Here is a 26,228-nt window from a genome sequence, read left to right on the forward strand (position 1 = left end):
CACCCATGCACTAATCCTGATTGTACATGCACATGCATCATGATCTCTCTCACACACACACACACACACACACACACACACACACACACACACACACACACACACACACACACACACACTCACACACACACACAGACACACACACCATGATTGACATACACATGCACAATCGTTCATATGTGATCATACACATATCTCTTTCTCTCTCTCTCACACACACACACACACACACACACACACACACACACACACACACACACACACACACACACACACACACACACACACACACACACAAACACACACAAACACACACAAACACACACACTAACGGAGGTGGATATTTTGAGATCGGGTAGGTCTCCATTTCCTCTCCTGAAACCCACTCACATGTGGAGATAGCAGTCAACAACAGCAACTTACAAACATACATATGCACACCCACCCACCACTGGTGTTGGCTTTCATGGTTAAGGTGGCTGGCATAAGATCCTAGGGTCTTGATTTCAAGACCATGTTGTCACCGTTGAATTAACACCAGGTGGGTTGACTCAGCGTGTCATCCTTCCGAGGTCGGCAAAATGAGTACAGCTTGCTGGTAACATGGGCACTGCATCAGCGGAACAGCATCACCCCCAGAAAATGATGCAGCCAAGCAGCCACAAGGCTGCATACGAATAAATAACACACACGAAGGTGGATACTTCGAGACCTGGGAGACTCCGTTCCACCTTATGAAACCTGCATCATATGGAGATAACAACCAACAACAACACACACACACACACACACACACACACACACACACACACACACACACACACACACACACACACACACACACACACACACACACACACACACACACACACCCTTCGGCTCATTCCGTGTCATTTCAGCCGGGGGTTGCGGTGACCCCTCAGATTTTTATGAAAAAATTCTCAAAGCTACCTTAACATATATGAAGAAGGTTTGTCAAGTTATAGCTCAAAATTCCAAGTAGTGTCCGAGATATGGTCCTACAAACACCCTTGGGGTGTTTCAATTCTGGCAGTCGCGAGTTGCAGATTAATTTTGTATCTGTATCATTTTTGGAGGGCTCTAAATTCCAGAGTTTTACAAACACAGTTCTAAAAATTCACACAAATGGTACCTATTAGTGAGGCTTTCAGAATCTGACATAAAAAATGTTCTACTTAAAATACTTTTTAAGATAAGTACTCTCAAAAGTAGTGATTTGTAACATGCAGTCAAAAAAAATTGAGTTTTCAAATTGCTGCCAACAGTCAGCTTATTCATCATGAAGAATTTTGTTGCCTGATTTACATAATCTAGTGATTGGATCATTTACACAAGAAAACTGAAACCTTTTGGAGCAAAATCTTGGGTGCTATAGGTGTCTGAACTTTGCACCAGACTCAACGACATTGAAATTTATCCCGGTTTTACTCCAAGTGTTCACCATGTTGACAGTTACACAGCTCTTTTAAACTTTTGTCACTTAAAGACACATACATAGGCAAACTGTGGTAGAAAATTCAAGAGTTATTCTCAACCCCTTCTATTTTTGAAAAGGCCCACTATTTAAAAAAAAAACATGTTCGATGAAAGATGTAGAATAAAGCAATCGGTGTGCTTTTGAAGTGGAAGCCATGCCAAACATTCATAAGTTGGCACCACAATGATCAAATTGTTGTGTTTTTTGGTCAGAACAAGTATGTGGTTACTTTAATTTGGCTCACATTTTTTTAAAAGGATATTTTAGTTTAAGGCCGCCGCCAATCTCAACTACAAATTAAGACACATAATGTGATCATAATAATCACCATTATAAATATTCATTTGCATATCTAATTGTTTATATACTTAGTGTACATTGTATGAAAGTCTACATCCATTTGTAAATGTAGGTATAATATCTGATTCAACTTTTTTTTTCATAATTTCATATCAAATTTTTGGACAAATGTACTTGGATCCATTGTACAAATTGAACAGTGATTAGTTTTATAATTGGCAGGATATAATAAAACGTAACAATAAGCATTGGCAGTTACTTCAGGGCTGTGTATTTGGTTAAAGCCGAAATAAGATAGAGTTGTGCTTCATGCCTAACTTTGGAAATTATTTTGGTACACTTCTTTAAGCTTTACTAAACTGATTTATATATTGTTAGATTCCACTTAAGTCATACTTCCTTACAATATCTTTATTTTTTCTATATGTTTGTGAGAAAAAAATTTATTTTAAAAAAAGTAGCTTTTGGGAGTGCAGAATCATTAGAAATTGATGCATTTTTAAAAAATTGTCGTTTATAAATAGAAGGGATTGAGAACAACTCTTGAATTTTCTACCACAGTTAGCCTATGTATGTGTCTTTAAGTGACAAATGATTAAAAGAGCTGTGTAACTGTCAACATGGTGAACACTAGGTAAAACCGGGGTAAATTTCAGTGTCGTTGAGTCTGGAGCAAAGTTCAGACACCTATAGCACCCAAGATTTTGTTCCAAAAGGTTTCAGTTTTCTTGTGTAAATGATCCAATCACTAGATTATGTAAATCAGGCAACAAAATTCTTCATGATGAATAAACTGACTTGGCAGCAATTTGAAAACTCATATTATCTTTTGACTGCAAGTTACAAATCACTACTTTTGAAAGTACTTATCTTAAAAAGTATTTTAAGTAGAACATTTTTGATGTCAGATTCTGAAAGCCTCACTAATAGACACGATTTGTGCGAATTTTCAGAACTCTGTTTGCAAAACTCTGGAATTTAGAGCACTCCAAAAATGCTTCAGATACAAATCTGCAACTCACGACTGCCAGAATTGAAACACCCCAAGGTTGTTTGTAGGGCCATATCCCGGACACTACTTGGAATTTTGAGGTATAACTTGGCAAACCTCCCTCATATATGTTAAGATAGCTTTTTAGAAAATTTTCAAGAAAATCTGAGGGGGTCACCGCAGAATTTCATTTTTTTGGCTGATTTGACACAGAATGACTCCTTAGTCAGTACACCGAACTTTGACATTTCTCGGACAGCTATGAGAATTTCATTCCAAATCCCTCTTGAACGCCCCTCATAACTTAAAAGTCCAGCCTCCTTATCAAAACCGTGATATTCATTCATCGATTAGTTTTATCAATATTGTTACTTATAGGCAGTCTATCATACAAAAACGAATCTTCCCTGTGCGCACGATTGCTAGAACAGATACAGCGCAAAAATTCACCATTTCAACTTTTATTTTAACAAATATAAACACAATCACGCAGTCCACATGCAAATCCACTTTGTTTACCTGTAATCCAAGATGGCGGATCATAAATATGACATCACGTACATGGTCTCCAGTGAGAGTGCCATGTCACGCATGGGCAGTCGGTCCCAATGCACGTGCCCTCCTCCCTCGCAATCAGGGAACTTTTTCATTGCGCTCGCTCGAAACACCGTTGACGGTATCCAATTGTTTGAAAGTTATCACGTGTATGTCGCAAAAACAGATTGTTTGTAGGAACCCTCTGTGAAAATGGCGAATCATCATAGCTGCGTCCCTGGATGTAAATCCGACTCAAGAAAACACGGTAAATACGGAAAGTACCCGTGGATGAGTGGTGTTGCGTTCTTGCCATTTCCCGGTCAACACAAGCAAGCACGTGCAGTGGGTAATCCGAATTAAGCGGCCCCACGACTGGCGACACAACCGCAACTCACCTTGGCTGGTGGACGTGGAGTTCCCTGGTTCATGTCGCCCAGTGCCCGTGTCTGTCTCGTGTTCCCATGTGAATGAATAAGATTAGACAGAGCCGTGTCTGTCTCGTGTTACCATGTGAATGAATAAGATTAGACAGAGCCGTGTCTGTCCCATGTTCCCATGTGAATGAATAAGTTTAGACAGATCCGTGTCTGTCCCGTGTTCCCGTGTGAATGAATAAGTTTAGACAGAGCCGTGTCTGTCCCGTGTTCACATGTGAATGAATAAGATTAGACAGAGCCATGTCTGTCTCGTGTTTCCATGTGAATGAATAAGATTAGACAGAGCCGTGTCTGTTCCATGTTCCCATGTGAATGAATAAGTTTAGAGAGAGCCGTGTCTGTCCCGTGTTCCCATGTGAATGAATAAGATTAGACAGAGCCGTGTCTGTTCCATGTTCCCATGTGAATGAATAAGTTTAGACAGAGCCGTGTCTGTCCCGTGTTCCCATGTGAATGAATAAGAAGAGACAGAGCCGTGTCTGTCCCGTGTTTCCATGTAAATGAATAAGATTAGACAGAGCCGTGTCTGTTCCATGTTCCCATGTGAATGAATAAGATTAGACAGAGCCATGTCTGTTCCATGTTCCCATGTGAATGAACAAGTTTAGACAGATCCGTGTCTGTCTCGTGTTCCCATGTGAATGAATAAGATTAGACAGAGCCGTGTCTGTCTCGTGTTCCCATGTGAATGAATAAGATTAGACAGAGCCGTGTCTGTCTCCTGTTCCCATGTGAATGAACAAGTTTAGACAGATCCGTGTCTGTCCCGTGTTCCCATGTGAATGAATAAGATGAGACAGAGCCGTGTTTGTCCCGTGTTCCCATGTGAATGAATAAGATGAGACAGAGCCGTGTCTGTCCCGTGTTCCCATGTGAATGAATAAGTTTAGACAGATCCGTGTCTGTCCCGTGTTCCCATGTGAATGAATAAGATTAGATAGAGCCGTGTCTGTCTCGTGTTCCCATGTGAATGAATAAGATTAGACAGAGCCGTGTCTGTCTCGTGTTCCCATGTGAATGAATAAGATTAGACAGAGCCGTGTCTGTCTCCTGTTCCCATGTGAATGAACAAGTTTAGACAGATCCGTGTCTGTCTCGTGTTCCCATGTGAATGAATAAGATTAGACAGAGCTGCGTCTGTCCCGTGTTCCCATGTGAATGAATAAGATTAGACAGAGCCGTGTCTGTCTCGTGTTCCCATGTGAATGAATAAGATTAGACAGAGCCGTGTCTGTCCCGTGTTCCCATGTGAATGAATAAGATTAGACAGAGCCGTGTCTGTCCCGTGTTCCCATGTGAATGAATAAGATTAGACAGAGCCGTGTCTGTTCCGTGTTCCCATGTGAATGAATAAGATTGGACAGAGCCGTGTCTGTCTCGTGTTCCCATGTGAATGAATAAGATTAGACAGAGCTGTGTCTGTTCCATGTTCCCATGTGAATGAATAAGATGAGATAGAGCCATGTCTGTCTCTGTTCCCATGTGAATGAATAAGATTAGACAGAGCCATGTCTGTTCCATGTTCCCATGTGAATGAATAAGTTTAGACAGAGCCGTGTCTGTTCCGTGTTCCCATGTGAATGAATAAGATTAGACAGAGCCGTGTCTGTTCCATGTTCCCATGTGAATGAATAAGTTTAGACAGATCCGTGTCTGTCCCGTGTTCCCATGTGAATGAATAAGATTAGACAGAGCCGTGTCTGTTCCTTGTTCCTATGTGAATGAATAAGTTTAGACAGAGCCGTGTCTGTCCCGTGTTACCATGTGAATGAATAAGATGAGACAGAGCCGTGTTTGTCCCGTGTTCCCATGTGAATGAATAAGATGAGACAGAGCCGTGTCTGTCCCGTGTTCCCATGTGAATGAATAAGTTTAGACAGATCCGTGTCTGTCCCGTGTTCCCATGTGAATGAATAAGATTAGACAGAGCCGTGTCTGTTCCTTGTTCCTATGTGAATGAATAAGATGAGACAGAGCCGTGTCTGTCCCGTGTTCCCATGTGAATGAATAAGTTTAGACAGATCCGTGTCTGTCCCGTGTTCCCATGTGAATGAATAAGATTAGATAGAGCCGTGTCTGTCTCGTGTTCCCATGTGAATGAATAAGATTAGACAGAGCCGTGTCTGTCTCGTGTTCCCATGTGAATGAATAAGATTAGACAGAGCCGTGTCTGTCTCCTGTTCCCATGTGAATGAACAAGTTTAGACAGATCCGTGTCTGTCTCGTGTTCCCATGTGAATGAATAAGATTAGACAGAGCTGCGTCTGTCCCGTGTTCCCATGTGAATGAATAAGATTAGACAGAGCCGTGTCTGTCTCGTGTTCCCATGTGAATGAATAAGATTAGACAGAGCCGTGTCTGTCCCGTGTTCCCATGTGAATGAATAAGATTAGACAGAGCCGTGTCTGTTCCGTGTTCCCATGTGAATGAATAAGATTGGACAGAGCCGTGTCTGTCTCGTGTTCCCATGTGAATGAATAAGATTAGACAGAGCTGTGTCTGTTCCATGTTCCCATGTGAATGAATAAGATGAGATAGAGCCATGTCTGTCTCTGTTCCCATGTGAATGAATAAGATTAGACAGAGCCATGTCTGTTCCATGTTCCCATGTGAATGAATAAGTTTAGACAGAGCCGTGTCTGTTCCGTGTTCCCATGTGAATGAATAAGATTAGACAGAGCCGTGTCTGTTCCATGTTCCCATGTGAATGAATAAGTTTAGACAGATCCGTGTCTGTCCCGTGTTCCCATGTGAATGAATAAGATTAGACAGAGCCGTGTCTGTTCCTTGTTCCTATGTGAATGAATAAGTTTAGACAGAGCCGTGTCTGTCCCGTGTTCCCATGTGAATGAATAAGATGAGACAGAGCCGTGTTTGTCCCGTGTTCCCATGTGAATGAATAAGATGAGACAGAGCCGTGTCTGTCCCGTGTTCCCATGTGAATGAATAAGTTTAGACAGATCCGTGTCTGTCCCGTGTTCCCATGTGAATGAATAAGATTAGACAGAGCCGTGTCTGTTCCGTGTTCCCATGTGAATGAATAAGTTTAGATAGAGCCGTGTCTGTCTCGTGTTCCCATGTGAATGAATAAGATTAGACAGAGCCGTGTCTGTCTCCTGTTCCCATGTGAATGAATAAGTTTAGACAGATCCGTGTCTGTCCCGTGTTCCCATGTGAATGAATAAGATTAGACAGAGCCGTGTCTGTTCCTTGTTCCTATGTGAATGAATAAGTTTAGACAGAGCCGTGTCTGTCCCGTGTTCCCATGTGAATGAATAAGATGAGACAGAGCCGTGTTTGTCCCGTGTTCCCATGTGAATGAATAAGATGAGACAGAGCCGTGTCTGTCTCGTGTTCCCATGTGAATGAATAAGATTAGACAGAGCTGTGTCTGTTCCATGTTCCCATGTGAATGAATAAGATTAGATAGAGCCGTGTCTGTCTCGTGTTCCCATGTGAATGAATAAGATTAGACAGAGCCGTGTCTGTTCCATGTTCCCATGTGAATGAATAAGTTTAGACAGAGCCGTGTCTGTCCCGTGTTCCCATGTGAATGAATAAGATGAGACAGAGCCGTGTCTGTCCCGTGTTCCCATGTGAATGAATAAGATGAGACAGAGCCGTGTCTGTCCCGTGTTCCCATGTGAATGAATAAGTTTAGACAGAGCCGTGTCTGTCTCGTGTTCCCATGTGAATGAATAAGATTAGATAGAGCCGTGTCTGTCTCCTGTTCCCATGTGAATGAATAAGTTTAGACAGATCCGTGTCTGTCTCGTGTTCCCATGTGAATGAATAAGATTAGACAGATCCGTGTCTGTCTCGTGTTCCCATGTGAATGAATAAGATTAGACAGAGCCGTGTCTGTCCCGTGTTCCCATGTGAATGAATAAGATTAGACAGAGCCGTGTCTGTCCCGTGTTCCCTTGTGAATGAATAAGATTAGACAGAGCCGTGTCTGTCCCGTGTTCCCATGTGAATGAATAAGATTAGAGAGAGACGTGTCTGTCCCGTCTTCCCATGTGAATGAATAAGATTAGACAGAGCCGTGTCTGTCCCGTGTTCCCATGTGAATGAATAAGATTAGACAGAGCCGTGTCTGTCTCGTGTTCCTATGGGAACGAATGAGGTTTGATCGATAAGATTAATCATGATTCAAACAGGGGACGATTTACTGTATATCTGTTACCTCTGTGTGTGTCTTTGTGTCCCTCTCTGTCCTCTCTGTTGGAATAATCCTTTTGTTCATAAAAACCAAGGTGGTCCTTCAAGGTCCGGGATTTCGCCAGTCAGCACGAGTGGATTGTCTTTAAAAATATCCGGTAACGGGACGATTGGGAAACGTATTTAAAGCACTCTTAAAAGATGAACAGCGGCGATTGGGAAACACATCCAATGCGATATTAAAAGATTTACTCGATAGCTCTCATGCATGTCAGCCTCCACACCGGTTATATCAGAATGAGCTGAATCGTCACACAGTCACGATGTCCACCCCAATATGGAGGCATTTAAAAAATACGCCATTTTGTTTTTTTTTGGGAGCGCCCAGGCTTGATTTTAAACCTTTACCTAATAATTTTTATTTGACATATGATTCGATTTTCTGGGGTCCCTCATCGTGAATAACACTCCACACAAACAAAGCCAATTGAAATCTGATGCAACAAACCCAGACAGTGTATAATAATCAGCAGAGGCCTACAGGCCTACTGCGTTTGGCCCACCAGAAAACCAAGATGGAGGCCATATCATTTCGTCTGGGTGAGATGGTGAGTAGAGTCAAGCGACCAATGGGGGGATGGACCTGAAACAGTCATGTTAGTGCAGGCCACACTGGCTGCAGTGCAGTTGGAGGGAGCCATATAATCTATCATGTATGGTTTGTATGCATATGGGGGCAAATTGAGAAAATTAAAATCGAGAAAGATGAGGGAGGGTGGATGGTTAAAGAGGTGAAGGGGATGCAAGAGTGTGGGAGATAGGGGGGAGAGGAGGGCAGGCGTGTGGGAGGGGGAGACGGTTTTTGGAGAGGAGAGTGAATGGAGGGGAAAGTTGAGGAGGGAGTGGTGAAGAAGCAAGGTCAAAAAAAAATTGCGTACGTCATAAATATATGCCCCGAATACGATAATTATTATTGAACAGTATTTAAATTGGACGTTGAAAATTAATCCGGACATCCTATTTTTAGCACGATTATTTTTCTCAACCGAATGAATGGAGACGAGGTATCTTCAGCACCGTGGGAAAGAAGGCGAAGCCTCCCGACTACCGTCAAACGGACTCGGTTTTTACACTACCAGTCAGCCGTTCGCCCTTTGACACCATTGTCATTGTGGTATGGTTTGAAGAGTACGTGGTGGTGGACGGCCTGCTTAAACCGTTTTCGACAAAAAAAAACGGTTCACATCGCAGAACCTTCAAGCCGCCGTGGTTAATATCGGAACGTTCATTTATCGTCGTGTGGAAGGTGCGAATGTTCCTGTGGAGGCCGATATGTTCAAAAATGAAGGAAGCACCCTCGACGGAACCTTTGAGAGTTGTTGTTTCATCGGACAAAAGGTTCGTCGTTCGAACGGGACCGCGATCCCCTTCGATGCCATTAAAAGTGAATGTAAATGAATAATAAAATACATTTACACAGTAAAATCCCTAAAAAGCGAAAGACGATGCACGTTAACAGGCACTTCCGGTTGGCTGAGATTTACCTCCAACAGCGTTCATGACCCCTTTAAAACAAAATGGCGTCGGCTTTGCTGGGCTGCGTGGCTCCCGAGGAAGGCCTTCGTCTTAATTAAGGTACAGGACAACAATCGCTCACGGCACTCATTCCTGTAACACGTAGAAGAGAATAGTTGTTCTTAGAAATCATAAACTTGCCTTCTTGTACGTTCGTCACAATGAATAGGTGTTCTTTTGTTGTTTAAACCCCTAAAATAGGGATGCTGTAGTAAATGACGTCAGACCGGATGCCACAGCTGTTGTTTGTCCGATTGTCGACATATTTCTGCCTTATCTCGATGGTTTCCATTCGAGTTTCTTTGTCGCTGTATCGAATTTACCGTTCGTGCTGTTCGTACGTGGTTTTTTTGCCCCCACACACTGCTGACAGGACGATGTGCGAGAATTCCACTCTCCTGACGCATCGTGTGCCTTTTCTGTGACAGGAACGATGACAATACGTTTTATATTTCTTTCCTTGCGCTAAAAACGGTATTGGGTGTTCACATTGACTTGGTATACCGACCACTAAAAGCCTTTGCTCGTAAATGTATCGTGTGTCGGGGGGGTACCCTCCTGTAATTTGACAATGCACACCTGGCCAACCTTGTACAAGGCAATTTAGTGTATTTACTGGGCGGACAGGTAAAATCGAATTCCTTTTAAAATGTCCTTTGATCTGTCGGTAGAGATTATACTGGCCAAAGCCTCACTTTGTTGGCCCATTTGACTTTCTCATCTGAGACCATTGCTCGTGATCCCGGCTTCACTTGCTGCCGGGATCCAGGATTCACGTGGTGCCGGGATCCCGGGTTCACGTGCTGCCGGGATCCAGGATTCACGTGCTGCTTGGATCCCGGATTCACGTGCTGCCGGGATCCCGGGTTCACGTGCTGCCGGGATCCAGAATTCACGTGGTGCCGGGATCCCGGGTTCACGTGCTGCCTGGGTCCCGGGTTCACGTGCTGCCTGGATCCCGGGTTCGTGTGCTGCCGGGATTCCGGGTTCATGTGCTGCGGGGATCCAGGGTTCACGTGCTGCCTGGATCCCGGGTTCACGTGCTGCCTGGATCCGGGGTTCACGTGCTGCCTGGATCCCGGGTTCACATGCTGCCTGGATCCCGGGTTCACGTGCTGCTGGGATCCAGGATTCACGTGCTGCCGGGATCCCGGGTTGACGTGGTGCCTGGATCCCGGGTTCACGTGCTGCCGGGATCCCAGGTTTACGTGATGCCTGGATCCCGGGTTCACGTTCTGCCTGGATCTCTGGTCACGTGGTGTTGGGATCCAGGGTTCACGTGGTGCTAGGATCCAGGCTTCACGTGCTGCCGGGATCCCGGGTTCACGTGGTGCCTGGATCCTGGGTTCACGTGGTGCCTGGATCCCGGGTTCACGTGGTGCCTGGATCCTGGGTTCACGTGGTGCCTGGATCCCGGGTTCACGTGGTGCCTGGATCCCGGGTTCACGTGCTGCCGGGATCCCGGGTTCACGTGCTGCCGGGTTCCCGGGTTCACGTGCTGCAGGGATCCCGGGTTCAAATACCCCAAACCTCGTTGTGTCCATTGTTGACTCATGTCCTTGTAATTCTTCTACAGTACAAGAACACTCTTCTTTACGCCATTTCCCATTAAGTTGGGGTTGGTGGCACTTGGAATGTATGCTTGGCCCAAGTCTTTCAAACCTGAAACGTGCTCTGACATTCAGTTGAAGGTGATTTGGACAGGAATTTGAGATTTGTCCAGAGTGCCGGCGATAATTTGCTTTCCCTTTTGGGAAAGACACTGACCGTGTGATCTTTAAATTTTCCCAACTAATGCGAGCAGACAGATCCACAGCTTAATGTCCCGCATCATTTGTGATGCAATGTCCTGCTTGTAAAGTATGAAAATGACAGTTTATAATCTGGTTGAAAATTGATCCCACATTTGACAGCTCAAATAGAAATACACTAAATATCTTCACCATGTTGTACCACGATGCAGTACAAGGCCACTGACGTCTCCAATATCTGTGTTATACATTATTAATTGAGCTGGCAGAATAGCCGAGAGGTTCGGACGCTTGTCTTGAAGCTGTCGAGCCTGGGTTTGAATCTCGAACCAGCTATAAACTGTCATCTGGGGTCTCACAAGCAGGGTGAGGGACCAGTGTGTTCTGTCTCTCGGATGGACGTTGAACTTGGCGTCCCTTTTGCCACCATTAGTTTGTGGATGTTGGCGATCTCACAGTGTCCTTCACAAAGAGTAGGTGACATATCGCCGGCACCATTAATTTTTTTTCTTCCCAAATTCCCCCTCTAACCTATTCAGCCAACCGTCAGACCAGGCCAGCCAATTTGTGAAAGACTTTGGGCCCAACTTTACTCGGCTGACATCACGAGAAGGTGGGAATAACTGTGGTCATGAAAGAACAACCGATGAGCAACTTATCAATGAGACTGATGCAACTGTGTCAAGAAAGCATACATTTTGATGATATCTTAAGATCCTTCTTCTTTCACATGATTACAGGTGGGGCAGCCAGCTATGTCTTCTGAAGAAACCTTTCTCTGTGTTGTTGTCAAATGAGTGTTCCTTTGCTTTATGCTCATTTTGCAATGGGGTCATTTCGGCATATATTTACATTTTGGGCAAACCACATCAAAAATGATTACCCATTCGGCCCCAGCCATCTGGCCTTGTTTTGTTCCACCTCTGTTGAGGTTTGGCCAAGATGGCATGGTCCTGTGCATGTTTGGCTGAGTGTCACGGGCTGGGGGGAGCGAACACCTTTGCACTTGCCCAATCACCGGTGTACAAATTGGTGGCGGTGTTAGAATGGCGGTGATTTTTGTCATTCTTTTAATTAATTATTCTGATCTACACACTGACTTTTTTATCATTTGCAAATATATTGGTAGTTTTTGGGAAATTCGACTTGCCACATTATCAGTGTTTTGTGACCTCTTGTGAACTTTTAACCCGTTATTGGTTCACGAAAAAAAAAATTTCACGAAAAAAATTAGTGACCACTATATTCGTTATTGTTGTGTGTCTGAGTGTGTGTCTGTCTGTCTGTCCCGAGCATAGCTCCGTGGGTTTTGATCCGATCCTGACAAAATTTTGGTGGGAGGTTTATATCATGATGTCGTTGTGTTTTCCTGAAAATGGGCGTGGTGCGCCCATTATGGGTGGAGCCAGGCCCAAAAAACATGTGCTTTTTGGGGATAGCCGATTTCAATTTGCATCTTCTCCTAGGGGGTTTGTCGAATCTGACGGGTTTCGGTATTTGGTTAGCCCAATGGCACCTGTATAGCTCCACAGAGCTTGATTTTTTTTTTTTCATTTTCGTCCCAAGGTCAAGGCCACAAGGTCATGAACTTAGAAAATTGCAAATTGTGTTTTTAGGGGGTAGCCGATTTCAATTTGCATCTTCTCCTTGGGGGTTTGGCGAATCTAGCAGGGGTTTCAGTATTTGGTTAGCCCAATGGCACCTGCATAGCCCCACGGAGCTCGATTTTTCATTTTCGTCCCAAGGTCAAGGTCACAAGGTCACAAACTTAGAAAATTGCGATTTTGACATAAAAATCCATCTTCTCTGAGGGGTTTGTCGAATCTGGCAGTGGTTTCTGTATTTGGTTAGCCCAATGGCACCTGCATAGCCCCACGAAGCTCGATTTTTCATTTTCGTCCCAAGGTCAAGGTCACAAACTTAGAAAATTGCGATTTTGACATAAAAATCCATCTTCTCCGAGGGGTTTGTCGAATCTGGCAGTGGTTTCGGTATTTGGTTAGCCCAATGGCACCTGCATAGCCTCACGGAGCTCGATTTTTCATTTTCATTCCAAGGTCACAAGGTCATGAACTTAGAAAATTTCGAATTTTGACATAAAAATCATATGACCGCCCAAACTTTGAGAGCTAGGATGACAATATTTTTTATGCATAATCTTGAGGTCATTCCCCACCTAAAGTCTTGAAACCATTTTGCTCTATCTCGAACACCTTGCCCGTGGCACCCCCTCCAAGTTTGTTTTTACGCTGATTTCCTCAAAGTATGGATAATCTGATGAGTGCGAAATGCCATATAGCCTATATGACGTTATATTGTTCCTGGAATGTTCCAGAGGAAGTTTTGCACCAAAGGTCATAATCCTTGACCCTTGACCTTTAAAGGTCACAAAGGTCAAATTTTCAAAGTTGTGAGAATCGAACCGGGTTTTCGACCTTCTTCGACGAACTAACTCCAATAAGCTATAGCACGTATCCTGTTTCCTTATTTTAATGTCAACAACATTGTTTTGTGACCTTTAAAGGTTATGCAAAGGTCGAATTTTTAAAGATGTTGAACGAAACCGGGTTTTCGACATTTTGCAGCTAATAACCTGTCACTCGCACCACGTCATGTTGATCTTTTTTTATAACTTGATCAAACATTATCACATTGTCTCATCCTTGACTTCTGAAATAATCTACATCGTCAAATACCGCTCGTGAACCATCGTTATCTTCAGACTTGTCTCATTTTAAAATTAAGAGTATGTTTCAAAAACAAAATTGTGTCTCCACAAGCAGACATTGTTGAAAGGACATTTTGCATCTGATTTATCGGCGTGAATCTGTTTTTTTTTTTTTACTTTACCATTGAAATTGCTGAGAGAAATGTGCTTTGTAAATTGCTGACACCTTTGTTTTTAATGCAGGTTTCAGAATTGTCAAGCCGATGACACGTTGCCTTTTGATTTCATCATGTAGCAGCCTGGAAAATAGGTTTTATTACCGCCGCCACCTAAGATGGTCGGAAGTTGTGTTTTCACCCTTGTTTGTCTCTGTCTGTCTGTCTTTGTCTGTCTGTGAGCAGAATATCTCAAAAAGTAGTGGACGGATTTGGATGAAACTTGGTGGACAGGTTGGGTGTTTGACGAGGACGAATTTATTAGATTTTGGTGAAGATCTGAATCCAGAATTTTTTTTTTAATTCCTAGTTATTTTTCACCATTGGGAGATGGGGCCAAAAACAATATATAGCATGATATTTCAAGAACTTATTGATACGTTATGCCAAAACTTTGTGGATGAGTTGGGGAGGTCACAAGCCCAAGCTGATTGGATTTTGGTTAAGGTCCAGATGCAGATCCGGCCGCCTGTTCAGTGGTATACAACATGCAAAATGTTCAGCCTGGCAGAGATATGTGCTCTACCAAGTGCTGTTCGAGTTCAAACTGCATTTAATCTCCACCACTGAAGGTGAAGGAGGTTATGTTTTTACCCCTTTTTGTCTGTTTGTGTACATGATATCTCCAAAAGTTGTAGACGGATCCGGATGAAATTTGGTGGGCAGGTTGGATGTGTGACAAGGATGAACTGATTAGATTTTCATGAAGATCCGGATCCGGATCTGATGACTAGCATTTTAAAAGTGATTCTTCACCATTGAGAGATGGAGCCAAAAACGATATATAGCATGATATCTCAAAATGTTGTGGACGGATTCGGATGAAACTTGGTGAACACGGGTGTGTGGCAAGGAAGAATTGATTCAATTTTGGTGAAGATCCGAATCCGGATCGGGATCTGATAGTTTTTAAAGTGATTCTTCACCATTGAGAGATAGGGTCAAAAACGTGCTGCTCTGGCGCATACTCCCATACCTGACCTGACCTGCCAAAAACGATATAGTACTGCATAGTATGATATTTCAAAAATGTATTGGGCCCGATATGTTCTCGTGGATCAGGCATTACGTGGCGGAGGTATGCGCTCTACCGAGTGTCCTTCTAGTCTTTCGATAAAATGAGTACAGACGGCTGGGTATTGCAAGTAATATTACATGGTCTCCAACATGGCAGATGGAGGCCATTTTGTGTCCAGCAAATGGCCAGTGCAAGCTCGAATAAGCTGTGGAAACATTTTTCACATCACAGCAGTATGTTGAAAACTGTGTGTGTGTGTGTGTGTGTGTGTGTGTGTGTGTGTGTGTGTGTGTGTGTGTGTGTGTGTGTGTGTGTGTGTGTGTGTGTGTGTGTGTGTGTGTGTGTGTGCACAGCAGCCACTGTTGTTATTTAATACTACTACATTGATGGCCCCAATTATCGCACCTTGTGTGATGCTTTTGACCCAAGTCTTCAGTGAACCACTTGGCCAGGTCTGACGTTCGACTGAAGGTGATAGGAATTTGTAATTTCTTCAGGGTGCCTGCGATAACTCACTCGTACTTCGTGAACGACACCCCAAGATTTTTAACATCCACCAACTACCAATGCTGGCAGACGGATCTTCTGGCTTAACGCTCATTCAAACAACGGCATGTACATTGATGAATCTATCTCCCTGTCTGCGAAACACCACTTAGACAGTTTATAGCTAGGCCGTGATTCGAACTCGGGCGAGACCCACTCAAAGGCGAGTATTCATACCTCTTTTGCTCTCCTTCCAACCAAGCAATAACAATTGTAATACTTGCAGACAATAACCACACCCACAATTATTTCTCTTTAAGGAAGGTAATGTTATACATGCAGACGATAACCAGGCCCACGCCACTCTCAAAATGGCTGATATTTTTTTTACTTTGAGTCAGACTAGCGTTGTGCATGTACGGGAACACATTAACGGACCCAGGTGTTTGCTTGGCATATGTGAATGGTGCCCTTAAAGTCAAAGATAGCCATTCACATGTGACATGCGAACATCTGAGTGTGCGAACTAGCTACCCACAGCATCCCCACTCTTGAGATAGTAAGCAGTGTAAGCTGGAGGAGGGGGAGGGGGGAGAGGAAGGAGGTAGGGGGCTTCTTTGTTTTGTATAACTGTTAGTATTTTGCTGCTCTTTAGTTCTGGGCCATATTTTGGGTGAAGTATTCGAGATATTAAAATTAATTAAACGATTTTACATCTGTTCCGCTTTGTGCTTCACTTTCTCATTTACTTCTCGTTTGTCATGAAAGGAGGAGAGGTTTTTGCACAACACTTGCAGTGTCGTCCACCAATCGATTTAGAGATTGGGCCTTGAGGGTCGCACATAAGGCTTGCCATTGCTTTGGATAGTAATGTCATCGTGAAAGCGTTGCTGCTTGTCTTTCGAACTGCCTGACTGCCAGGTACGGTGATGTGTGTGGTAGCATCAAAACTCTTCCACCATATTAGTATGTGCTGGCCATTTTGGGGTTGGGACACTGGTAGGATTTTGAGCTTGTGACTGCTCTTTTCATAAGCTGTAAGGATGGCCACATTCATTCATGCCTTTCTTTCTTTCTTTCTTTCTTTCTTTATTCCAGGTAAAGATCCTTTCCGATGGAGATGCTAAATAAGCTTGTTTTCCTTTGCAATGTATAATATTTTGAAAGACTGATCTTGCTTCTTGGTAGTTCTAGGAGAAAATTGTAATCAAAGTTGCTGCGCTTTGTCAAGTTTTGAGCCATTGGCTGTAACCTTTGATGGTGACGTGTCCAGCTGAAAGGCTGTTGCAATATTTCTGAGGAAGTATGTCACATTGCTTGTCCAGGACCTCACAACTCCTCTTTATTGTGGGTTAAAAAAAAATAAAAACTCCTTTTGATCTTTCACTTCACACACAACGTGTTGCCTGAGCGTTTGTGCGTTCATAACGTAATCGTACATTTGTATGACCTTCATCCTCACATATTGAAGTGTCTCTCACCAGATATCTAGAATGAAATTCTATAGCCTCGGATATGAGTACGAGTTGCGCCAAATGGACTGTTTCAAATTCCTAGCTTGGTTGGCGTTCAAATAAAGTGTCGCACATTGCCGCTATTGCACACTGTCTGTGTGCTGATCGCCTTTTGTTCTGCCTCGGCTGATTACTTGCCATTGGGTCTTTGTTCATAAAATAATTGTCCAGAGTTGTTGTTTTTCACCTTTATTTTGTGGCGAGGTGCGAGCTTTCTCATGCTGATGACAGACACTTGCTTTACGGTGAATTGCTTCTCTTTATTTGAATCCAATGTTTGTGGTTTTTTTTTGTCATTGTCGAAGTTTAATGTACCGGCAGTACTCGAGCGGAGTGGACCATATTAATCATCACCTGGATGTGTTGCACTCTGTCCCCACGCCTTATAGGCAAGCACATTTGGAAGCATTTTTAGCCCCTTTGAGTAGTCTGGCCTTCATTTCAAGATTTAGAAATACCTCCTCTTCTTCTTCTTTAATGGCCACAATTATTCCCACATTCTTGTGTGGTTGGCCGGGGGAAGCTTGGCCCAAGTCTTTCACGAACCGCTGGTCAGGCCTAACATTCGACTTAGGCTTAGGCATGAATTTTGAATATGGCCATGTTGCCTACAATAGCTCGTCTGCTCTTCATGAAGGACACTGTGGGATCACAAATGCCAGCAGACTGGATGTCGAGTTTAACGTCCATCCTAGGGACGGTGCACACATTGATTAAGCACTAGGAAGACAGTTTATAGTTAGGTCGGGATTCAAACCCAGGCTGGACAGCTTAGAGGCAAGTGTGCGTACCTCAAGGACATCCTGTTATTTGGAAATGCATAATCCACCAAAATGGCGATCCTGTTACTGGCAGCAGCAAAATTCCATCACAAAACATGCTGACCTAAAAAGGTACACTGTGACCGAATTTAAACTTTTCATCTATTGGAATAAATTAGGGGCGAGTGGCTTAATTTTTCATTCATGTTTCAATGGATTTTGGTGAAAGGGTTACCGAGGAAACATGAGACATTTTAAATTCTTCTTTTAACCTCATTTTGATTGGCTTTTCAAAATCCAGGCCTACTGCTCACTTCCACTCCTTTGTTCTTGTTTTCTTTGTTCCACCTCCCCGAGGCAGTCCATTCACACACTTGCTTCAAAATGGCAGAACACCGCCATTTTGTGTCATCGTCTCTCCCAAGCCTCGTTAACTACCCCCTCACCCCCCCCCCCTTTTGCCTGTGGCCTTCCCTCTACCTTGTTTCTTATTTGTTAATCTGACTGATTGTCCTGAGTCTGCCTGTTCCACCCCTCCCCGCTGTGTTGGTATGATAACTCTGTATCTGTTGTCGTTCTGCTCCTCCACGGGCCGAGACCTCATATAAAGTGACCTCCTGGAATCTTTCATGCTTAAAAGTACCTTTAGGTATTTCACATGAACAAGTCTTGCCGATAAATTTAATGAGGAAAATCCACAATGTGATTATTTATGTATTATGTTGCTTGGAAGTTAGAACCTTTCATCAGAATTGGGCAGATGGTGACGTTTATTGCTATAAAAGCAAACAGAAGCAACTCGGTGCAAACTGAATGCGTAGCATGTACAGTAGATTGTATGTATCGTAGATACATGTAGCATGTATCGTTCCAAAGCGTCAGCTCAATCGATGGTAGAATTGGAATCGGCTTACAGGAAAATTCACAGCAATGGCCAGCCTTACTCACTTTTCAGCAGGAGCAACCTCCCCAGCCTTTTGGCCTCCAGGAACACTCTTGTTCTGCAGAGAAGAATCTCTGTACAAAAAATGGAGTTTCTCCATCATTTTAAAATCCTCAAGAATATTTGAGAAAACAGCAGGAACATCACCTCAGAAATTAAACTGAATGGTTGCCATAGCATTACTGATAACTGCCCTCATTGTGACCTACCAAGGTCAACTTTTGCATGATATTCTGGCTTACAAACCCCCCCCAGAGAAACCAGCCCACCGTATACGACGTCACATAGGATTCTCCATAAGATTAAATGGTGGCGATTACTGATATCCCACAGTGAACCATCAGTGCAATGGTCCCCATTGGAATGATTTGTATCACTCAGAATCCCTTGTGTGTTAAAATGTTAGTGTTTGGCACTCCCAATTGGATTACGTCACCTGACCCTCTTCTTATTCCTCCAATGGACCAATTCACAACACAAATGGGCAGTCTGATGGCTCATGCGCAGAAACCTGTTGGGTTGGCAAAATAGGTCAACGTAGTGTGGTGGTGTGTGTTGTCGAGCATACAAACGATGACAAAAGGAAAGAAGCCAAATATTTTCCGCTTCCCAGCTGAAAATCATTCACAATGGGAACGGATCTGAATAATCGACCTAAAATAATAGGAGCCATCGGTATAGGAAGATTTGAAGCCATGCACCTGGTTTCCAGCGAGGATTTACACAAGAACAGTCAATAACTTTACATCATGTCCATTGCCACAGGCAGTTTCTTTGTTCTGAAAAAATTGAGAGGGCTGTGTGTGCTGGCTGCTTCCTTCATTTTGATTTTGCAAAGTGTTAGAGGGTGGAGTCGAAAGAAACCAGTTGATCATGCTGTGCAGTTTGGGGGAGGGGCATGGGTCTTTCATTGGGTTTTTTCATTTGGGTTCAGATTCGGATTTTGTGATGCTGTAGATAATCTGTACGATGACACTGTGACTTAATAGTGTCACTGATGGCTCGTTGAGTTCACGGCTCGCTGGTGGTGTAATAATACGATAAAAAAATATTGAAGTATCACGGTAGTCTTCATAACGATATGATAAACTCAGTTCGGTGGTTGTCGCAACAATCGTACATACTTTGTTGATAACTTTTCATTTTGTTTGTTCAACGTTATAGTCAGGCTGCTTAACAAAATGATGGGGACATTCTGTACATCAACACGGACGATTTTTTTTGGTACTTTGAGATCACGCCATTGTGCCTCTGATCTCAGATCAAATGCCATATTTAGCAGTTTTAACCTCATTTTACTTTTAAAATGGTGTAGATTTAGTTTTGTGCTTTATCGGTGGGTCTAAGAGATGAAATGGCCAGCCCTCTTTGTGAAGCTCACAAAACACTTTACTATCGACTATTCCTATATGGGACAGGTCCCGGGGCCTGCTCCCGTATGCTCGTCGTCAGTTGGGTGGATTTAGGCTTGTGTCCTTTCGAGGCCTGACCTCGCTGAAGGCTGGGCGCGTTGCTGGCCACCAAATCAGGTGGGCTTGGACTTTGCTTGCCTACAGCTCCCGTTTGCGATTCTGATTTGGCTTGCTTGTCCCAGCTCTACCTGGTAGTGGCTGGTGAGGGGTGGAGGGCCATGGCGGAGTTAAACTCCACCGATGGCTTTCCCCAATCCTATTTGATAACGTGCCTGAACCATAAACCATACGACAGTTTGGTTCCTCACTTCCGTGGACACCAGACGATCTTTGAGATCACATGACAACCTGCAGGGCTACAGACTGCATCCTGATGATGGGTGCCGATCATGTGAAGCACTGGCGTATTGCGCCAGGAACCATCGCAGGGTGTGTCACGAGTAAGCTTCAGCACCTCGAACCATCGCAGGTTGGGTCACAAGGAAGCTTCAGTGCCTCCGGACTCTGTGGAAATTGGCCAGGGGGATAGACCCCCAGGCTCCAATCCTCAAGGTTCTGGAGTGCCTTCACAGCCTCATGTCCGTGTGGTAGTATGGGCCAGGCCTGAATTCGGTGGCATTGTTTTGAGGAAGAGGGTGGGAGTTCCTCACCCCATTGCTTTGCGGGAATGGGACAGGGGTCGGCTCAGCGTCACCTCATTGTGACACTGGGTTGGGCCTGATGATGGCCATTGCAGCCATCACTTCCTCTTTCTTGACGCTTTGTCCACATTCACTATAAAACGTTCGGAATGGCATGAGTTTTTTTGAAAATTTTTTGTATACCTTGTTTAGGCTTGTATGAGAGCTAACACACAACGCACAGCAAGGGGGGCATGACAGAGGGGCGGGAGGGGGGAAGGACAAAACAGTGGGGAACAGAGACATTAGGAGATCTGTGGAAGGGAGAGGGATGGGGCGGGAACATTGGGAATACAAGACGAATATTACAAGGACTTTCAGGAAGGAAAGCAGGGAATTTGAAGGAGGTGGGCTTGGGGTGGATTAACGGGGGTAGAAAAGATCAAGGATTTGGATGGGGGATGATAGGTGGTGGTGAACAGCTGTTTTTGAAGGCCTGGAGGGAAGAATGGGATTGAATAGAGTGAGAGAGTTGATTCCAAAGGTGGGGAAAAAGAGGAATGAAAGAGTGAAGGTGAGCACTGATTCGTGATTTTTGTTGTTTTGCCAGAAGGGGGTTGTTGGCAGACCTTGAGCACCTTGCGGAAATGTGGTGGGGACAAATTGAAGAGAGGACCGGGGGGGGTGGGGGCAAGACTGGAGAGGAGACTAGAAGACAGAAAGACCACCAACCTGCCTGTGGTGAGAGGCCCAAGGACTCAGCCTCATCGCGGGAGATGCCAATGATCCCAAATGACTTGGTTTCCATAGCGTGAAGCCGAGAAAGGTGGGAGGCAGGAGCACCAGCCCTTGGGGAGAGCAGTACTCCAGGCTGTGAACGAAGGCTTTGTAAGTGGTCAGGAGCTCAGGTGGGCCGAGGAAGGACTTTGCACAATGGAAGATTCCCAGTCTGTGACTGGGATGTGTCTGTGACTGTGACTGTGACTGTCAGTCTGTGACTAACAAATGTAGATTTCCCAGGAAATATCATGGCAGATCGTGAGACCTAGAAGCTTGAAAGAAAGGACTTCTTCCAGAGGATTGTTGAGAAAGTGGTTGGGAGGGGGGGGGGGTTCTAAACGGTCCTTTCGTAGATACATAGTGAGATTGTGAGATTTGCCCGGATTGAAAGACCTGTTCCACGTGTTGGACCAGTTTGTGATTTTATCCAGATCTGCAGTGAGCGAAGAAGCTGCCACATGCCGGTCTGAGGGATGATAGCTGGTACGGCAGACGGTGGAGTTATCAGCAAAGCGATAAAGAGGATTTTCCAGAGTCGGAGAGGTCATTGATGAAAACCAGAAAAAGAACAGGGCCCAGACCGCTACCTTGAGGAACTCCAGCCTGGACAGGAAGAGGGGATGAAAGAACTCCATTTAGGGCCACACGTTGACTGCGACAGGAGAGGAAGTCTGCGTGCGAGCCATGAGTGGAGATGGCCTTGGATACGATATGAAGAGAGTTTGGTGAGCAGGGCAGGGTGCCAGACCCTGTCAAAAGCATGCGATATGTCTAGGGATATGGCTCTGATTTCATGTCTGGCATTGAGGACCTCCATCCATTCTTGGGAGAGCAGAAGCAGAATATCCAGGGTAGAGTGACCTGGTCTGAAACTAAATTGATGATCGGAAATCAGGCCATCGGAGAAGAGGAAGGATTTGATGTCTGAAGCGATGATGGATTCCTTAACCTTGCTGATGATTGGGAGAAGGCTGATTGGTCTGTCATTGCAGGGATCTGTTTTTGCGCCTTTTTATGCAGGGCAGTAATGTTTGCTGATTTCCAAGCAGATGGCAGATGACCTTGAGCAAATGAGAGGGTGAATAGAACAGAGAGAGGGTGAGCAAGAGCAGAGGAGCAGGTTTTTAGGACACGTGGGCTGATGCCGTCTGGACCGCTTGCAGAATCTGAGTTGAGTTTGACAGCAAGCTCTCCACCTTGTCGGGAGAAAAGGACACAGAGTCCAGGGACATTTGGGTGTGACTGAGTAAGGGAGGGTCGTGAAAGCGATGTGTTTTCGACACAAGATTTTGATGCAAACACTGACTTTCGGCATTCGGCCTTTTCACGTGTGGTATCAGCAGTCCTGCCATTTGAGGAAAGGGAGGGATGGAGGGGGAACATACACCAGAAACAGATTTGATTAGACACCACCAGGATTTGGAGGAGGGAGAGAGGTTTGAAAATTCAGACTTGAGATGAGAAAGATGTTTTCTGGCTCTCCTGAGGGTAGATACACACTTGTTCCAAGCTTTATGGAAGGAACTGAGATTACCCTCAGTTGGGTTCGCTTTCCATGAGGCAAAGGCAAGTTGTTTCAGGCCAACTGCCTCGCCACAAGCTTCAGTGCACGATGGGTGGGAGGAAGGGTAGGACAACTGAAGACAAGAGGGGATAAATCTGTGCATGAGGGAGAGCAAGTTTTGTTGAAAGAATTCCCAGGATGAGTTGATGTTGGAAAAGTAGTGAAAGGAGACCAGTCTATAAGTTTGATGGCTGCTTGGAGACCTTGTCAGTCGGCTTGAGTGAAATGCCAGATTTGACGGCGGTGAGGTGGTTCTCTGATAATTGCCAGAGAGATGTCCACTTTGACAAGGACGTGGTCAGAAGAACCGATTGGATCGGAGGAAGAACAGCAGATATTGTCAGGGAAATTTGTCAAAATCAGGTCCAGGACGAGATAGAGTACCATTAGTTGAGATCTGGGTCGGGAAATTGACCGATTGAGTTAGTCCCAATGAGTTGCAGAAAGCTTTTGCTGAAGTGCCATGACAGGTGAGAGATGTACCCACATCTAGCCAACTGGCATGATGACAATTGAAGTCACCACATATGAGGAAGAGATAGTTTGGATGAGGAGATTGAAGTTTATCCATGTTTTCGGATAGTGAGGTGTAGATGGTGTCATCACTGTTTGGTGGACTCTACAGTACACATATAAACATGAGGTGGGAGTGGAGGGGTTTCTGTAGCCACAGGTATTCCTGGGGGTGTGGGGGAGTGATAGCAGTGCCTGGAGAGTGAGGAATAGAGTCTTTGATGAAGAGAGCAACTCCTCCACCAGGACGAGGCTCAGGTCTGTCATACTGAAGGAGGGAGTAACCAGGGAGAGATATTTGGGAGTCATAGACGTCTTGAGGGAGTAAAGTTTCTGTTCGGCAGATTATGTCCGGTTTGTCAGTGGTAAGCTGTATGGAGAGATGTGAAAGGTTTGAGCGAAGGCCCCGGATACTTGAGGTCCACACTCTTAATGAAGAGGGACGGGAGGAGGCTTTGGGTGCAGGGGGTGGTTACTCCCTCCTTCGTCGGTATGACAGAACTGAGCCGCTTCCTGGTGGAGGAGTTACTCTTTTGGGAAAGTGGGGAAAATAGGAATTGAAGGTAATCGGGAGAGAATACAAATAAATACGACCGTACACTGAGAGGGGAAGGATGGGTAGGCCTCAAGGAACCTGGTATAGTCCTGCAGCGTAGTCTGATATTTCAGATCAATTGTTCAAATTTGTATAAAAGCACCAAAATTGGTACACATATAGAATAATGTATTCCGAACAATTCTAGATATGGAGCCAGCCGAGATTGTGCCTTGGTCAGCTTCGGCGACCATTTTCCAAAATGGCCGCCATTCTACTTTTGCGAAATTGGCTATATGCTCTTATTTTCTTATTGTATTGGTGGTAAATATAAGGAAAGTGTAAAATTCAATAAATTGACCACGAAAAGGCGTATTCAAATATTATGAGCCAGTATTTTCGGTAAAAAAGCCATTATTTGATTTGTAAATTGCTGCTCTCCTGAAACTTTTCGCTGAAAAGTACCCATTATTGCCTGGAGAACGAGAGTCAAATGATATTCATCACATTAAATGGGTTTGGAATCAACAAAAATTGCATTATAGGTTACATACTTTACTCTATTTTGAAAAGGGAACTGATGATCGTGATAATGACAAACTCAGAAAATGTAGTCAAATTATTGCACACTTCACTTTGAAGCGGCTACGGTTTACTGTCTACTACCATTCTACCAGGACACATGGTACACGCATACATCAGTCGAGTTACTCTAGTACAATATGAGTTTCTGAGCTCGTGTACTGGCTCTGGATCAATAAGTCAACACTTTTACAAGCAATGCGACTTTGCATTTGCACATTCTAAGCTAGGCCGATATCTCAGTCTGTGTCTACTGCGTCTGTCTACTGGCATTCTCCTTCACAAGCACACAGTCCAGTGCATTGCAGATTAGCCGCCTTGCATTTGAAGCGGTTTCTACAGCCTTTTTTGCAGCCGCACGACACCAGCTCGAAGCAGATTTTTGAAGCCTCAGGGAGTGTGGCTCAGAGGGGTTCGTAGGACCCATTCTCTGTTTGCCGCCAGCCCCAGCTTGTTGGTGATGGAAGCACGGGTTGAGGGACCAAGACCTTCCCCCAGACATCGCCACCCTGGAAGACTGATCTCTTCACATGCTGTTCCAAAGCATCGTAGGTAGGTGGGATGCGCTGGACGGAGTTCCTCTTGATGAAGAGTTTCTTTCTGGCCTTGTTGACGTCCGTATATGGACTGGTGCGATCCACACACCTTTCAATGCAGGAGCACCACACACCTTTCAATGCAGTGCATTGTGTCATCCTGGATGTTGACTGGCGTTGTGGTCAGGGTCGCAAGAGAATCTGTCAGTTCTGGAAACGAGTTCCATGTGGCCCAGGCAGATTTCTTCCCATGCCCCACGAATGCTGATACCGTGTCACATCCGGTCATGGTGTGGAAGACAGGGAGGGCACGTGCCTTCTGTGGACCGAGGGAGGCAGCTATTTCATGGGCAGGGATGTAGCGGTAGTTCTTTCCCGTCCCAAAGGCAATCCAGAGTTCATCCACGCATGGTAGTGCCTGGGCTACCATCACCGCCAAGACGACGACGTCGGTGTTTATGGTTCAAACTTGAATCCGGCAGTGGTCATGTTCTGCAGCATGGGCCACATCTAGCATGATGCGAGTGTCCGCCTCTTCTTGACCGCATGGAGCCAGAGAGCTTTCATCTTCCTGCCTTGGAAGGCAGATGACTGCTTCACCATCAGTGACTACCAGCTCCTTTGCCTCGTCATGGAAGGACTGCACCAGCACATCGGACAGGAAGGTGAAGAGCTCCACCTTGTTTGCGTCGACACGTAGGAAACTCTGCCAGTTTCCTGGTATGGCTGCGGTGCTCACCACGCGCCGTCACACCCCTTTTCCTCGTTTCTCCCTTGTCGCCGTCTAAAAGGAGCCATCTTTGTAGCTATCCCAAACGAGGTCGAGACGTG

At 44.7% G+C, this 26,228-nt stretch overlaps 1 protein-coding gene across 3 annotated transcripts in view; it reads left to right on the forward strand.

The window, feature by feature from the left end:
* The first annotated feature begins 9,278 nt into the window (after positions 1-9,278).
* Positions 9,279-26,228, forward strand: part of ZBTB38 (zinc finger and BTB domain containing 38) — a 101,607-nt gene continuing 84,657 nt past the window's right edge. Inside the window, exon 1 of one of the 3 annotated variants that reach the window (XM_085881301.1) lies at positions 9,279-9,559. The gene's annotated coding sequence lies outside the window, so the exon portion shown is untranslated. Of the gene's footprint in view, positions 9,560-11,789; positions 11,864-26,228 lie in introns of those variants that run through there. The other 2 variants (XM_085881299.1, XM_085881300.1) reach the window with 2 other exon arrangements.

The sequence above is a fragment of the Eptatretus burgeri genome, chromosome 5, assembly GCF_056783735.1.
Source record: "Eptatretus burgeri isolate ZD-2024b chromosome 5, Ebu_testis_v1, whole genome shotgun sequence".
In the NCBI taxonomy this organism is placed as follows: domain Eukaryota; kingdom Metazoa; phylum Chordata; class Myxini; order Myxiniformes; family Myxinidae; genus Eptatretus; species Eptatretus burgeri.